The sequence below is a fragment of the Schistocerca nitens genome, chromosome 3 (assembly GCF_023898315.1).
Source record: "Schistocerca nitens isolate TAMUIC-IGC-003100 chromosome 3, iqSchNite1.1, whole genome shotgun sequence".
Lineage (NCBI taxonomy): Eukaryota > Metazoa > Arthropoda > Insecta > Orthoptera > Acrididae > Schistocerca > Schistocerca nitens.
In genome coordinates this window covers 611,229,734-611,245,383 of record NC_064616.1, presented here as the reverse complement: position 1 = coordinate 611,245,383, position 15,650 = coordinate 611,229,734, and positions in this window count along the sequence as shown.

The following is a 15,650-nucleotide window of genomic DNA, read 5'->3' as shown; positions in this document are numbered from 1 at the left end:
GACTTCTTCCGTGACGGCTTCAGAAAACTTGTTCCTCGTTGTCAGAAATGTATCCAATTGGCTGGTAATTATGAGAAAAAGTGAATATTGGTAATTAAAGATCACATTCTAAGGATTATTCCTGAGCTTGATTTATTAAAATACTCTCATACAAATCCAATTAACGAAGATGGAGGCATAACTTTTGATTCAACCTTCGTATGTTCGATGTCTCGTCGCTCATTGATAGCGCAGTGAGAAAAAATAGAATGAAGACTCCTTCCTTATTCATCTTTAGCAACGGCGACAAGGAAATGGTTGTTAATCTACATAATTTTCGTGTATTATTGTCATTTTTGATTTCTTCCTCGTTTAATCTGATCTCTCCCTTGTTTGATGTTGATTTGTAACCTTTTGCACTATTCTCGTATCAAGACAATCTTGACATGAAGAACAATTAACAAATTGTTTTCAGTTACGAATTTTTTTACTGTATCTTCAGTGGGATAACATTTTAAGTGTCCTTCGACGCGTTCGAATCAATAACCTATAACTTGAACTCCACTAAAAATTCGTAAATACCACCGCAGATGAATGTCCATGCAGCAGAACAGTGTGTGCTGTGAAACCCTTCCTGCATGCCCAGAAAGGAAGGATGAAACATTAAAGTTATGGTCTCGTCACGACGATCTCACTGAAGACGGAGCACAATTCGGATACGAAAAGGATTGGGAAGAAAATCGGTTGTGTCGCTTACGGTTTACACCTTTGTGGTGGTAAACAAACCGGGGAAAAACTGAAGTAGGATGACAAGACAGTGATTCTGAGAGGTTACAAGCCTTTTTTGGCCTGCCTCCTCTCATTTGTCTCAATTTTTTTAAATTTGGAATAATTTTATTGCCGGCCGAAGTGGCCGCGCGGTTCTGGCGCTGCAGTCTGGAGCCGCGAGACCGCTACGGTCGCAGGTTCGAATCCTGCCTCGGGCATGGATGTGTGTGATGTCCTTAGGTTAGTTAGGTTTAACTAGTTCTAAGATCTAGGGGACTAATGACCTCAGCAGTTGAGTCCCATAGTGCTCAGGGCCATTTGAACCAATAATTTTATTAATGTGTCTCAGTGAGGGCGGGCCGAGGAAGGTCATTGCTTTAAATGAAACCAGTAATGACGACTCTGATTTTTATTCGTAATATTTCAATTGGTGTTAGGACATTCCTTGCTCTTCGGTCTTTCTTGTGTGGGTGAGCTGGGGCTGGACGGGGGCCACCTGCGTTGAGTGTGGCAGAGAACCCTGAGGTCGGGCCGGGCCTGTTTTTCTGCGAATACAAATACAAGGTGGAGTGGGCAACAGTGTGTGGTGGCTCCTTAGGGCGGCCGACCTCGTACGGTTCAAAATGGTTCAAATGGCTCTGAGCACTATGGGACTTAACATCTGTGGTCATCAGTCCCCTAGAACTTAGAACTACTTAAACCTAACTAACCTAAGCACATCACACACATCCATGCCCGAGGCAGGATTCGAACCTGCGACCGTAGCGGTCACGCGATTCCAGACTGAAGCGCCTAGAACCGCACGGCCACACCAGCCGGCGTCGACCTTGTACGGCTCTGGGCCATTGTATTAGGAATGAAGTGATGGAAAGCGCGAGTTTATGGAGCCAACTCTAAATGTTTTATTGATGTTTACCGTCTGGGCTTCGTTTAGCTGACGCCAGGTGTTACTATTCCACTCTGTGATTCTCGGAGTTGTTATACTTTTCTTGCACGCTGTGTGGCTCTTTAGTGGACACAGGAGAGAGAAACAGATGCTGTTCATGAACAGAGAATTCAGATATTTATTTCTTGATTTATAAATCTATCACTCGTCAGTACAATGTCTATTCAGAAAATATCTAGACCTGGCCACTATGAATGTCTGTAAATCTTATTCAGCTGAGAAACACACGGAAAGGGCTTAGTCCATGAATGTTCGCCCGCCACTGGAGCTCCAGAGAGGTGATGCTTGCATCTCATTGGCAGCGGTGTAATCGTCCACGGCAGCGCCCTCATGCCGTGGCGGAGACTCCAGGAAACGCGGAGGTGTAACTGGCGGAGGGCATATTTGGAACTGCGGCCGTCTGGACAGCAGCCGATAAAGCACTACTCCCTGTCCAACTTGGAAGGTACTGGGGGGAGACCTATGCTATGGATAGTGGCGAGCCTGAATGCTTGACTGGGGGCAGAGTAGGCCAACCCATGTCTTGACATTGCATCTTGCGAGCGCTAGGGACACTGCCCCAGAAAACCGGGCGCAGGATGCTTCCCACGGCACAGGTAGGAGCACGGAGGTTGCTGCAGAGAGGGTGCCGGCGACTAGCCGACGGTGACGGCGTCAACGTTCACGGGAGAGGCGACCTGCGGAATTGGCGTCACAGATGGGCACGCGGAGACACCCGTCAGTGAGACGGCCACGATTGGAGGCACCCGCTCGGTAAGCTGTGTGGAAGGCTGTTTAGCGGCGGACGGATGCCGCTGCATCACAGGGGCCGGATGTCGTGCAGTGAAAAAAATCTGAAACAGGTTGATCTACGGCAGGATCATTGAATTCACGGAGCCGTGGCTGATTTCGTTGGTGCTGATGCGTGTCTGCGCTGCCGCGAATAGTATACAGCGCTCTGCCAGCTGATCTGAGAACAACGTCGTATTCTCATAAATGTGGCTTGTTGTACACTCGATACTGAACTCTGACATTCGGGTGAAACTCCTTGTTGAAATCTGAAGGTGGAGCAGAGAGGTAAGGACGAAGTAAATGCTGCAAGTTCCGATGGCGTCTCCCATTCAAACGTTCTTCTGGCTAAAAGTCAGGACCAGAAAAAGCAAGATATGAACTCGAAAATATCAGTAAGATACATTCAAGTGAATGTGGAGCTCGAAGTTTTGACATTTGCGTCCTGAACGTACGAACGAAACGTTCGGCTTCGCCGTTAGACTGTGGCGAGGATGATGCTGTCTTGACATGCTGTATTCCATTGTGTTTGCAAAACTGTTCAAATTTCTTGGAAGAAGAAGGAAATCCATTTTCAGAAAGAACTACTTTGGCAAGCCTTCGAGAGAAAATACAGAAGCGATCACCCTGATGGTGCTAGCGGCATTGGTTTAATGCACTGGGATAACAAAAGTGTATCTGCAGCAGGCATCGACGATAATCAGCCAATGTGTTTGGCAAAAGGGGCCAGCAAAATCTATACGGAGGCATTGCCAGGGATTATCAAAATGTGGCCAGGAGAAAAATTCCTGGCTCAGAGCGGCCTGATTGTCCGCGTAAGCGCGACATTGTGCCCCACACAATTCTATTTGCTTATCTAAACCAAGCCACGATCAATGTTGGCGCGCCAGCTGCTTAGTGCGAACTGTTCCCCAATGACCTCTATGCAGAAAACCAAAAACCTGCTGATGCTGGGAAGCGGAGATTCACACTCTTGTCTGTTCGTTAAGTGTGTGAATCAGAATCACATAATTCAGAAGAGATAAACCGTTGCGGTGCCAAAGTATCCTCACACTAAGGGATCGGGAATACGTTTCTGAGAGCGCAGCCCGCCTTTGCGAATGTAACTTTTTAGCAATCGTAGTGATTAGTTATGTTCTGTGACTTGTGCAATCTGCCGTGAATTAATAGGAAAAGAAACTAGTGCCTCTGAATAAGAAGAATCAGTATGTAAACAAGAAGATTCTGATGCTTCGACTGCTGCATCTGTGCTGCTAGGTAAAGAAGACAATGTGTCGGCGTTTGTGTGTTGCGCCGTCAGGTGATACAGAATTTCATACTGGTAATTGAAAGTAATAGCGTCAACGTTAAAGCTGTTGCGCCGTGCTGTCGGGAACTCGATTCGATTGATGAAATAGTGCAGTCAGAAGCTTAGGGCCCGCGAGCAGGAAAAATTTTCTGCCATACAGGTAATGATGAAATTTGTTGACACCATATGTTATAGCCAGGGCTTTCTTCTCCAGTTGACAATAATAAATCCGAGCACTGTTCAAAGTTTTGGATGGAAATGCGATGGGGCGTCCCGTATTGCTAATTCGTGTGTTAAAATCACCCCATGCGATTGGACGAGGCATAGATGCAAGTACAAGTAGTTTGACCGGATCGTAGTGCATAAGGCAAGGCTGACGGAGCAGTGCATTTTTCAGTCTTTCAAGAGATTGGTAACAGTCTTCTGTCCAATGGAATGGAACAGTTTTACGTCTGAGATAGTTCAGAGACCCGGTAATTTGTGCCGCATTAGGAATGAACTTTATGTACTTGGTTGGTTGACTTGGGGGAGGGGACGAAACAGCGAGGTCATCGGTCCCATTTGATTAGGGAAGGATGGGGAAGGAAGTCGGCTGTGCCCTTTCAAAGGAAGCATCCCGCCATTTGCCTGAAGCGATTTAGGGAAATCACGGAAAACCTAAATCAGGATGGCCGGAAGCGGGTTTGAACTGTCGTCCTCCCGATTGCGAGTTCAGTGTGCTAACCATATCGTCACCTCGCTCGGTCTTTATGTAGTAAGTCAATTTTCCAAGATCAAGTTGCAGTTCACGTAAACTCCCAGGAATGGTAATTGCTGAATTGCTTGCAAATGTTACGTCGAAGGACGAGCGCCATTGGCGTCGATGATATGTCCAAAGTATACGATCGCTGTGCTGGGAAAAAAAAAAAAAAAACTCTGCAAGTTGGATTTGTGGCCCGTCTGAGTTAAAACTTGAAAAATACATTCTAAATTTTTAATGTATTGTTCCGGTGTTTGATCGGAGACGATTATGTCGTCAAGATTCTCAAAACAAGAAATTTTTTAAATAACGCAGCTACGGAAGCACTTCCAAAAGATGTGGTGTTGTTGTGGTCTTCAGTCCTGAGATTGGTTTGATGCAGCTCTCCATGCTACTCTATCCTGTGCAAGCTTCTTCATCTACCAGTACCTACTGCAACCTACATCCTTCTGAATCTGTTTAGTGTATTCATCTCTTAGTCTCCCTCTACGATTTTTACCCTCCACGCTGCACTCTAATACTAAATTGGTGATCCCTTGATGCCTCAGAATATGCCCCAGCAACCGATCCCTTCTCCTGGTCAAGTTGCGCCACAAATTTCTCTTCTCTCCAATTCTATTCAATACCTCCTCATTAGTTATGTGATCTACCCATCTAATCTTCATCATTCTTCTGTAGCACTACATTTCGAAAGCTTCTATTCTCTTCTTGTCCAAACTAGTTATCGTCCATGTTTCACTTCCATACATGGCTACGCTCCATACAACTACTTTCAGAAACGACTTCATGACACTTAAATCTATACTCGATGTTAACAAATTTCTCTTCTTCAGAAACGCTTTCCTTGCCATTGCCAGTCTACATTTTATATCCTCTCTATTTCGACCATCATCAGTTATTTTGCTCCCCAAATAGCAAAACTCCTTTACTACTGGAAGTATCTCATTTCCTAATCTAATTCCCTCAGCATCACCCGATTTAATTCGACTACATTCCATTATCCTCGTTTTGCTTTTGTTGATGTTCATCTTATATCCTCCTTTCAAGACACTGTCCATTCCGTTCAACTGCTCTTTCAAGTCCTTTGCTGTCTCTGACAGAATTACAATGTCATCGGCGAACCTCAAAGTTTTTATTTCTTCTCCATGGATTTTAATACCTACTCCGAATTTTTCTTTCGTTTCCTTCACTGCTTGCTCAATATACATATTGAATGACATCGGGGATAGGCTACAACCCTGTCTCACTCACTTCCCAACCACTGCTTCCCTTTCATGCCCCTCGACTCTTATAACTGCCATCTGGTTTCTGTACAAATTGTAAATAGCCTTTCGCTTCCTGTATTTTACCCCTGCCACCCTCATAATTTGAGAAAGAGTGTTCCAGTCAACATTGTCAAAAGCTTTCTCTAAGTCTACAAATGCTAGAAACGTAGGTTTGCCTTTCCTTAATCTATTTTCTAAGATAAGTCGTAGGGTCAGTATTGCCTCACGTGTTCCAACATTTTTACGGAATCCAAACTGATCTCCCCCGAGGTCGGCTTCCACCATTTTTTCCATTCGTCTGTAACGAATTCGTGTTAGTATTTTGCAGCCGTGGCTTATTAAACTGATAGTTCGGTAATTTTCACATCTGTCAACACCTGCTTTGGTTCAAATGGCTCTGATCACTATGGGACTTAACTTCTGAGGTCATCAGTCCCCTAGAACTTAGAACTACTTAAACCTAACTAACCTAAGGACATCACACACATCCATGCCCGAGGCAGGATTCGAACCTGCGACTGTAGCGGTCGCGCGGTTCCTGACAGATGCCACCGAACTTCACTAATTCCCACTATATTTAACTTTAACCCATCTATTTCCCTTTTTAAATTTTCTAACCTACATACCCGATTAAGGGATCTGACATTCCACGCTCTCCTAATAACAATGTCCTCCTGAGTAGTCCCCGGAATGGGGGACAATTTTACCTGCGAAATATGTATGTGTTGATATTCAAACAAGCCGACATGAGTACTCGAAACAAAAATTTTGTTTGTCTCTTCGTCCAGTGGTAATTGAGGGTGGTCTTTTTCAGGATCAATTTTTGAGATGAACTGCCCTCTCGTTAGGCAGTCCAATATTTCTTCTATAATGGGGCTGGGTAGGAATCAATGACTGTCTGTGATTTTACCGTGCGTTTGAAATCCACGCAATGACGTATCTTCCCATTTGGCTTAGGAATGATGACCACTGACTTGCTGAAACAGGTTTTAAAACATCAAGGGTTCCAGTTTCTGAAATTCTGTAGGCACATCATTGCATAGTGATGTGGCACAGAGCATGTGCGGTAAAATTTGGGTTGCGCATTAGTTTTTTTACATCCTAGAGTACCGTCGAACAAATGTTGATGCTTGTCACAGAGCTTTTCAACTGCGAGATGGGAAACTTTTGTAACAATGGCATGCACATTGTCCTGTATGTCTATTCCGAAGGAATCAAATGCAATCATGCCGAAAATATTTTGGCTCGTGCGTGAATGGACTACAGCGAAAGGGACTTCTTTAGTCGTGTTTGTATTGTACAGGTAAGCAGCACGTTCGAAGCACTGAAAAGAAAATGGTTCAAATGGCTCTGAGCACTATGGGACTTAACATCTACGGTCATCAGTCCCCTAGAACTTAGAACTACTTAAACCTAACTAACCTAAGGACAGCAGACAACACCCAGTCATCACGAGGCAGAGAAAATCCCTGACCCCGCCGGGAATCGAAGCACTGAAACGCTGTCGCCATTAAAGTCGTTGAAATGCAGACATGTTGTTGGCAAAGGTGGTTGGCCAATTTTTAAAAAATCGTTATCTAGTTTAAGCAACGTGACAGAAGCTCCGGTATCTAGCTGAAAATGCACTGAATGGTTACAGATTTGCAGTGTAATCATCGGTTTCCGATGTGTTCCCTGAAGACAGTTGTCCATCCCGTGTTGTGAAAAACTGTTCTCTGTTTGCACCTGCGCATTAGAGCGCTTTCTTGAATTTCGAGACTGGAAGTGCCTTTTGGAAGTGTGTGGCATTCGCATTAAATGCGTGTGTGTGCGTCGTCTGCAACTTCGACTGTCTAGTTTTAGAGCAGGAGGTGGTGCAGAATCTGAACATGAAATAACATTAATTTCCACCAGTTCCTGCTTTTGTATTATTCTCGCGTGAAACGGAGGAGGACTTCCTAGTCTATTGCAGGCCGACCGGTTTTGTATATATGTCCAGTGCGATGACAAAAATCAGATTCGGCTTGTGTGAAGAAACAATTCTTCCGATCATGAATCGCATAGCATTTCACACATGAATTTGCTTTTCGCCGTACTGGGGCAGTGTAATTAGCGTGCACCGGCGTGGAAAACGCTGTATGTAGTGTGTCCGGCCATGTTGACGAGGTGCTGACTTGCGAGTGCTGAGGCACGGGTTGTTTGTTTCAAGTGAAGCGATAACTGGTGGACAGAAATCTTGATCTGCTAAATCTTGAACTTCGCGTGCATTGATAATTTTAAGCACTTCAATGAGACTAGGGTTGCAATTTCAGCCCTCGGTCTCTGATCTGACCGATTCTGAGTAATAGCGTCGCAAAGCATTTCATCCTGATAAATTGCTTCACAGACACAATTGAATTTACAGTCTCTAATCATGCCCTGCAGTTCCGCAATCCATTCTTTGTAGGATTTATCACTACGACAATATGCGCAGAAAAAATTACGCCGTGCTGCAGCAACTGGTATTTGGCTCTCAAGAGATTCGTCTAATCCTGCAACTGTGACCTCGTAGGGCTGGGTTTGGGGCTCTCTGAGAGGAAACAATTTCACTAGGAGCGGTGGGTGTACACTCCTCCACATGAAAAGAAAAATGCACGACGTGATTCACCTGCGATTTCTTAGGCGTCAAAATGCTGATGCATCTGTGTTATTTATTCTATCCATGTTTCCTTCATCTCATCGGATTGTCAGAAGGTCGGAGGCCGCAGCTGAATTCCTTCTATAGCTACTGGCGCCTTTTACTGCTGCGCTGCTTGCACTTGTAAGAGACAAGAAACAGCAGACAGCAGTTCTGTTATCTGTTGACTCTGAAACTGAACAAGAGATGTTGGACGCTGCTCAGCACTTAGATGTCGTTTCCCTGCTTTCCCATGATTCCTTAAATATCTCAAATTAAATATTTCAGTTTCTGATAGCAGATTTTAATGTAGAATTATATACAGATACAAAAGATTTATAAATCTGTCACTCGTCAGTACAATGTCTATTCAGAAGATGTTGAGCCCTGGCCACTATGAAAGTATGTAAATGTTATTCAGTTGACAAACAGACAAAAAGGGCTCAGTGCATGAAGAATATAAGTACATCCGCCATTGGAGCTCCGGGGAGGGGATACTTGCATCTCATTGGCAACGGCGTAATCGTTTGTGGCAGCGTCCTTGTGCCGTGGTGGCGGCTGTAGGTGAATTGGCGGAGTAACTCGTGACGTGAGTGTTTGAAAGTGCGGCCGACCGAATAGCGGCCGATACCGCAGGAATCTGAGGTCTGAAGCCACACACACTGGCGCCTAGAGCCGGGCGATATTTTGTTCGGGTTTGGTGGCGAATTTCACGGCTGCTTTCGCGCGTCGCGCGAAATGCAGGGAATTTATTGGTAATTGATGCGATGTGACTTCATAGAGCCCTACTGAATATTGGTGGCAATGGCCACGATGGGTACAGAAAATGTTGCTGTCGAGCTTGGTGGGATTTTGCGGAGTGCATCGAACACAGGTGATTGGCGCATTTTCATCCGGCCTCCGAAGATCTGAAACATTCGAGCGTGGCGGGGTCGTAAAGCACTAGTTTTAGGTGCCGGTGCGCTGTGCATGAGATAGAGAGCCTCCTATGGGCCGCCAGGGAGAATAGTTGTGTTGGTAGTGTCTCCTCTTGGAGATTGTCTTGCGCAGACTGTGTCAGTGATCCGGACAGAAGCTTAGATTATTTCCGGAATTTATCTCATCGTGGTCATCGATAATCAGACAGCCAAGCAGTACAGAGGTCAGCGACCGCACCATCCGACTGCTGTCTGCTGTCTACACACTACGTGAGATCTTGGTGGTAAAGTATTTGCAGCACTGGAGTAATAGGGAGCTGTAATTCTCGTCTGGCGCCATCAGCAGCATATGCTCTCGTTTTGACGCAACAGTACGCACGACTTTGCATGCGGATTTTTCACTGAGTTCTCATTTCATATCGGCATTCTGTCACACAGTAGGGGTTTGTCATTATTTCTGTATATTGACCCACTCATAATACACTCCTGGAAATGGAAAAAAGAACACATTGACACCGGTGTGTCAGACCCACCATACTTGCTCCGGACACTGCGAGAGGGCTGTACAAGCAATGATCACACGCACGGCACAGCGGACACACCAGGAACCGCGGTGTTGGCCGTCGAATGGCGCTAGCTGCGCAGCATTTGTGCACCGCCGCCGTCAGTGTCAGCCAGTTTGCCGTGGCATACGGAGCTCCATCGCAGTCTTTAACACTGGTAGCATGCCGCGACAACGTGGACGTGAACCGTATGTGCAGTTGACGGACTTTGAGCGAGGGCGTATAGTGGGCATGCGGGAGGCCGGGTGGACGTACCGCCGAATTGCTCAACACGTGGGGCGTGAGGTCTCCACAGTACATCGATGTTGTCGCCAGTGGTCGGCGGAAGGTGCACGTGCCCGTCGACCTGGGACCGGACCGCAGCGACGCACGGATGCACGCCAAGACCGTAGGATCCTACGCAGTGCCGTAGGGGACCGCACCGCCACTTCCCAGCAAATTAGGGACACTGTTGCTCCTGGGGTATCGGCGAGGACCATTCGCAATCGTCTCCATGAAGCTGGGCTACGGTCCCGCACACCGTTAGGCCGTCTTCCGCTCACGCCCAAACATCGTGCAGCCCGCCTCCAGTGGTGTCGCGACAGGCGTGAATGGAGGGACGAATGGAGACGTGTCGTCTTCAGCGATGAGAGTCGCTTCGGCCTTGGTGCCAATGATGGTCGTATGCGTGTTTGGCGCCGTGCAGGTGAGCGCCACAATCAGGACTGCATACGACCGAGGCACACAGGGCCAACACCCGGCATCATGGTGTGGGGAGCGATCTCCTACACTGGCCGTACACCACTGGTGATCGTCGAGGGGACACTGAATAGTGCACGGTACATCCAAACCGTCATCGAACCCATCGTTCTACCATTCCTAGACCGGCAAGGGAACTTGCTGTTCCAACAGGACAATGCACGTCCGCATGTATCCCGTGCCACCGAACGTGCTCTAGAAGGTGTAAGTCAACTACCCTGGCCAGCAAGATCTCCGGATCTGTCCCCCATTGAGCATGTTTGGGACTGGATGAAGCGTCGTCTCACGCGGTCTGCACGTCCAGCACGAACGCTGGTCCAACTGAGGCGCCAGGTGGAAATGGCATGGCAAGCCGTTCCACAGGACTACATCCAGCATCTCTACGATCGTCTCCATGGGAGAATAGCAGCCTGCATTGCTACGAAAGGTGGATATACACTGTACTAGTGCCGACATTGTGCATGCTCTGTTGCCTGTGTCTATGTGCCTGTGGTTCTGTCAGTGTGATCATGTGATGTATCTGACCCCAGGAATGTGTCAATAAAGTTTCCCCTTCCTGGGACAATGAATTCACGGTGTTCTTATTTCAATTTCCAGGAGTGTAGATTACCGTATTCAGTATTTCAGAGTAGATGCCCCTTTTAAAAAACCTACCATCTACATCTTCTCAGTAGCATTATTTTGTCCCCTTCTTCTATTAAAGCATCGGTCAGTGAATCGCATGTTTACGTGTTTATTAGATAAAATAAATCTCTTTGTGATACTTAACCTGTTTACCATGTGGTTGTCAGATGGTACATTTAATTTTTTGTCCATTTTTATAGCTGTTGAGCATAGAGATCGATTAGTAACTTAATTAAATCATAGCGTGTGTGCAACCCCTTTTGCTACACATTGACAACAAAGTTCCTTTGAAGTTCATCTGGCCTGGACTCCATTGCTCGTAAAAATCGTGACTTTCTATCTAGTGCAGCTGTTCGTCAGCCACTTTAAGTATTTCTATGACTACTGACTTGGACCCATGTCACGCAGAGCACAAAGCATTGTGGGAAACCAGTAGGAAGGCACCTTGTCGTCACTAGCTTATAACAGCGAGGCGCAACGCCCAGTACCTGCTTCCTCCCGGTTGCCTCCCGGTTGCTGTGGCTTACACAGTCCACTGAGAAGGCAGCGCTCGTTCCCTAGGGGGTCGTTCTAGCGTTGGGTCACTGGCCTGGCCCGTTCATCTTGGCTCATCATGCACTCAGCAGAAAAATTCATGCAAGACCTCCATCAGAGAAAAGGAAGTAATATAGAGTTAGATGGGTTCGTTTGACAGTCACGATGTTATTCGTTACAATTTTTAATCATATTTTTAAAAAGTCAGGAATTAATATCCGATAATACTGATTATCAACCAAATTATGAGTAGCATTCGAGAAGCGCCATTCTGGCAGTAGACTGTAATAATTGTTGATTAATAATTATTTTTGGCCTAGAAGTAAGTTGTCTAAACGTTTAGAAACTTCTATATAATCAAAACCTGATGTCGAGAATAAGTAAACTTTACATACACATTACTCTGATATGGATGGCTAAGAAGTTTTTTTTCATTTATTGTCATATTAATAAACGGGTAACGTTGTTGTTTAAAACGAGTTGTTTTCTATACAGCGGCCTTCAAAAATTTACATCGTAAATTTAGAGTCAACAGTGTTTAAAAACTTAAAATGCTAAGAATAAAAAAAAACGAAATCAAAAACCAAAAACTGAAAACAGAAATTCAGAACACAAAAGAAGAAGAAGCTAACCTACACAGTCCCGCCACCGACCCACAAATTATGTGAATTTCCTGGAATCGGCTTTTCGTCTATAAATTCGGCACCAGGGGCTAGTATTAGTAGTAGTGACTACATTAAGCGTTAATACATTTAATGTAGAATTATATACAGATACAAAAGATTTATAAATCTGTCACTCGTCAATACAATGTCTATTCAGAAGATGTTGAGCCCTGGCCACTATGAAAGTATGTAAATGTTATTCAGTTGACAAACAGACAAAAAGGGCTCAGTGCTTGTGCTGCCTAAGACCTCAGTGAACCACGACAGTGCTGCATGAGATGCTCATGAAGATGTGGGTGACGCAGGCGAACACGACACTGTACTACGATGCTTTGCGTCCTTTGGCGTTACTGCAAGCAGGACTTCACTAATTCCATTGTATCTCTCACTGTCACTTTCATTGGTGCTTACATCGTGTATGTTGAATGCTCAGTTCTTATTTTGTGTATTTCCATGATTTTTACCGACTGCTCTGCGTCTTTAGGTACTACGTTTAATCATCAGGGTTGTAAAATCTATGGTCTATATGGTGTACAACAGACGGTAGAATACAAAGTGCTCTGAAGAGCCAACAATTCCTCCTTTACGTCCTCCTCCCTTCCGGTGCTGAATTCTGAAGATGGGCTGAAGTTAACGGCCGTACACAGTCAGCCGAGGAACCACGACTCGATTGACTGAAACATTTAGATTTAGCCTTTCTCAGATGTTCTGGGAGATGTCTTAGGCAAGCCAGTCCTTTCAGGGGAGTTACATAGTCACTTTTGCTGGTACCTACCGGCAAGCGCCTTAACTGGACTTATTGCAAATTCAGTCAGTCGTTCGCATCTGTACCTTAATACAGCTCGCCCTTCTTGACTCAATATGAAGCAGAACGGTACATAGCGTCAATATCTATTGACAATAAACCTAAAATCACAAACTATTGGAATGATTCCCGAAGTTCCAGTATGCCTTACGAGTAGGTTCAAATGGCTCTGAGCACTATGGGACTTAATTTCTGAGGTCATCAGTCGCCTAGAACTTAGAACTAATTAAACCTAACTAACCTAAGGACATCACACACATCCATGCCCGAGGCAGGATTCGAACCTGCGACCGTAGCGGTCGCGCGGTTGCAGACTGAAGCGCCTAAAACCGCTCGGCCACACTGGCCGGCTGAGGCGATACCTCAACAGCCGCTATCGCTAACAATAGAGGATTTTTTTACTAAACAGAAGTTTAATTATGGATTTGGAAGAACGTTCATGGTTAGAAGCACTCACATAGTGTCATTTTAAATGTCTGATGGAGAGTTTTCTGAACGCTACTTGTTCTCATTGTCTGATTTTTCCTGAATAAGTGTCAACTTTCCTCTATTTCTGGATGTTTTCAGTGTAATAATTACTATTAACAATAAGCTTAAAATTCATTTACACAGCTATTGAACTCTTCATTTTCGTGGTAAACAGTGCCACATTGCACTGCTATAACTTGTAAATTAATATTTATTGAAAGTTACTTTGATATTTGGTGTTAACCCTTTATTTGGAACTCACACGTATAATTACACCTTATAAATCAGCAGAAGTTTAATGGCTAATGTTCAGGGGGTGACTATACATCTGTTGCATTTCCCAATATCATGTACTGTTACTGCTGAGTTCCAGGCGGGATAAGATTAGCAGAAAATAAGTACATAACAATCCACGCAAATCCTCCAGGTCTGGAGCAACACTCAGCAGTCCAGAATTGGAGTCCGCTAAAACTATTGCGTAAATACTTCTTAGTATCGAGACTACGAGCGACATAAGTCCCAAACCCTTCAGAAAGCGACTGCTAGGTTGGGCATTATCTATGTTCTGATGGTCCTGTCTCATCAAGCCCTCAAGACCAACTGCCCCGAACAATATGACCGCATCCCTTTCATAACCTTCAATTTCTCATCTTAAAAAATTATATAAATGTTTTTTTATCACAAATCGAAAGATTTATCTAACTACATCAAACAACTTGCGCTGAAATACTGATCCATCTTTCATCGTAAAATATAATTTCAAAAAAGTTTGCTAGGAAAATGTCAGCTACAAATTATGCCCATCACAACTGGACTTTTTAATTACTAAAACTTACAATAAATGTTTGAGTAACCCATGTTACACGGATGGATTTGAATGGGAATTTCACCGGATTTAATCCCTGTTTCACATTGGGCTCTTGGTTTGTGAGTTATTTGTAGTAACTGGGTTCAGCTTCAAATATGAGGATCGCACTAGAGCAAGAACTTAAATCTAAGGTCAGTTATGTGCGTTTCTGTATCCTACCACCTGCTGGTGAGGTAACTATGGTATTTCAGTACAGTTTGGCTTTAACTAGCTAATTAGTCATCAAAATCAGCATTAACTTTGTTAGTCCCAGTCACATGGCGCTTGGAAATTATTTTATAGGTACAAAGGTAAGTCTACACATTTCGGCACTTCTAATTCATATGCTATACCACCTACATATTGGATATTTATGTGTGCTTGCTTGCCACATCTTGCTCTTTCAGATAGTGATATTCTTCACATTGTATCTTCACTCGTTCGGTCTCTCGCCCGAGAAAATATGCTCGGAGTAACTCACCAGTACACCTTCTGCTCTGCTAACAGCCGCAATAACTACATATACGGTGCATTCTACCAGCAACAGTGTCTCTAGCCTGTAAAGATCTGACAGCCTGGCTCACCATCTCCTCATCCCAGTTTCCTAACTTACGCTCCCTTCCATCTGACTAATTAGCGCGCACATGGACCTCTGTTATCTCACACTAGTTTAAAATGCTGAGAAAACAATATTTTTGTATTTTTCTCGAGTCTGTTAAAAGTTGTGAAATATTTATATATAAATTATTTTGAAAAATATTGTAGCCTATTTATTGAAAGTACTGTAATTTAGGATCTTCCAGTGCTGAAGGTATTACTTAATTTTTATTTAAATCAATTTAAATACATCTATAAACAGAAGAAGATCATGTGTGGTTTAGAAGCTCACAGTTCTCGCTAAACGTGTCATAGATAAGCCATCCTGCGGCAAAATGCCAGAGCTTCAAAGGTATATACAGCCAACTGTGGGTGAGCAATGGTGACTGAGAGCAACAGTGCCAGCTGAAGTGCATTGGAGATTTTAGCGCACGTACAATGGCTACTGCAAATTTTTATAGAGCAGCATTGTCAATTAAAAGGTTAAAGCAATAACCTTTATTA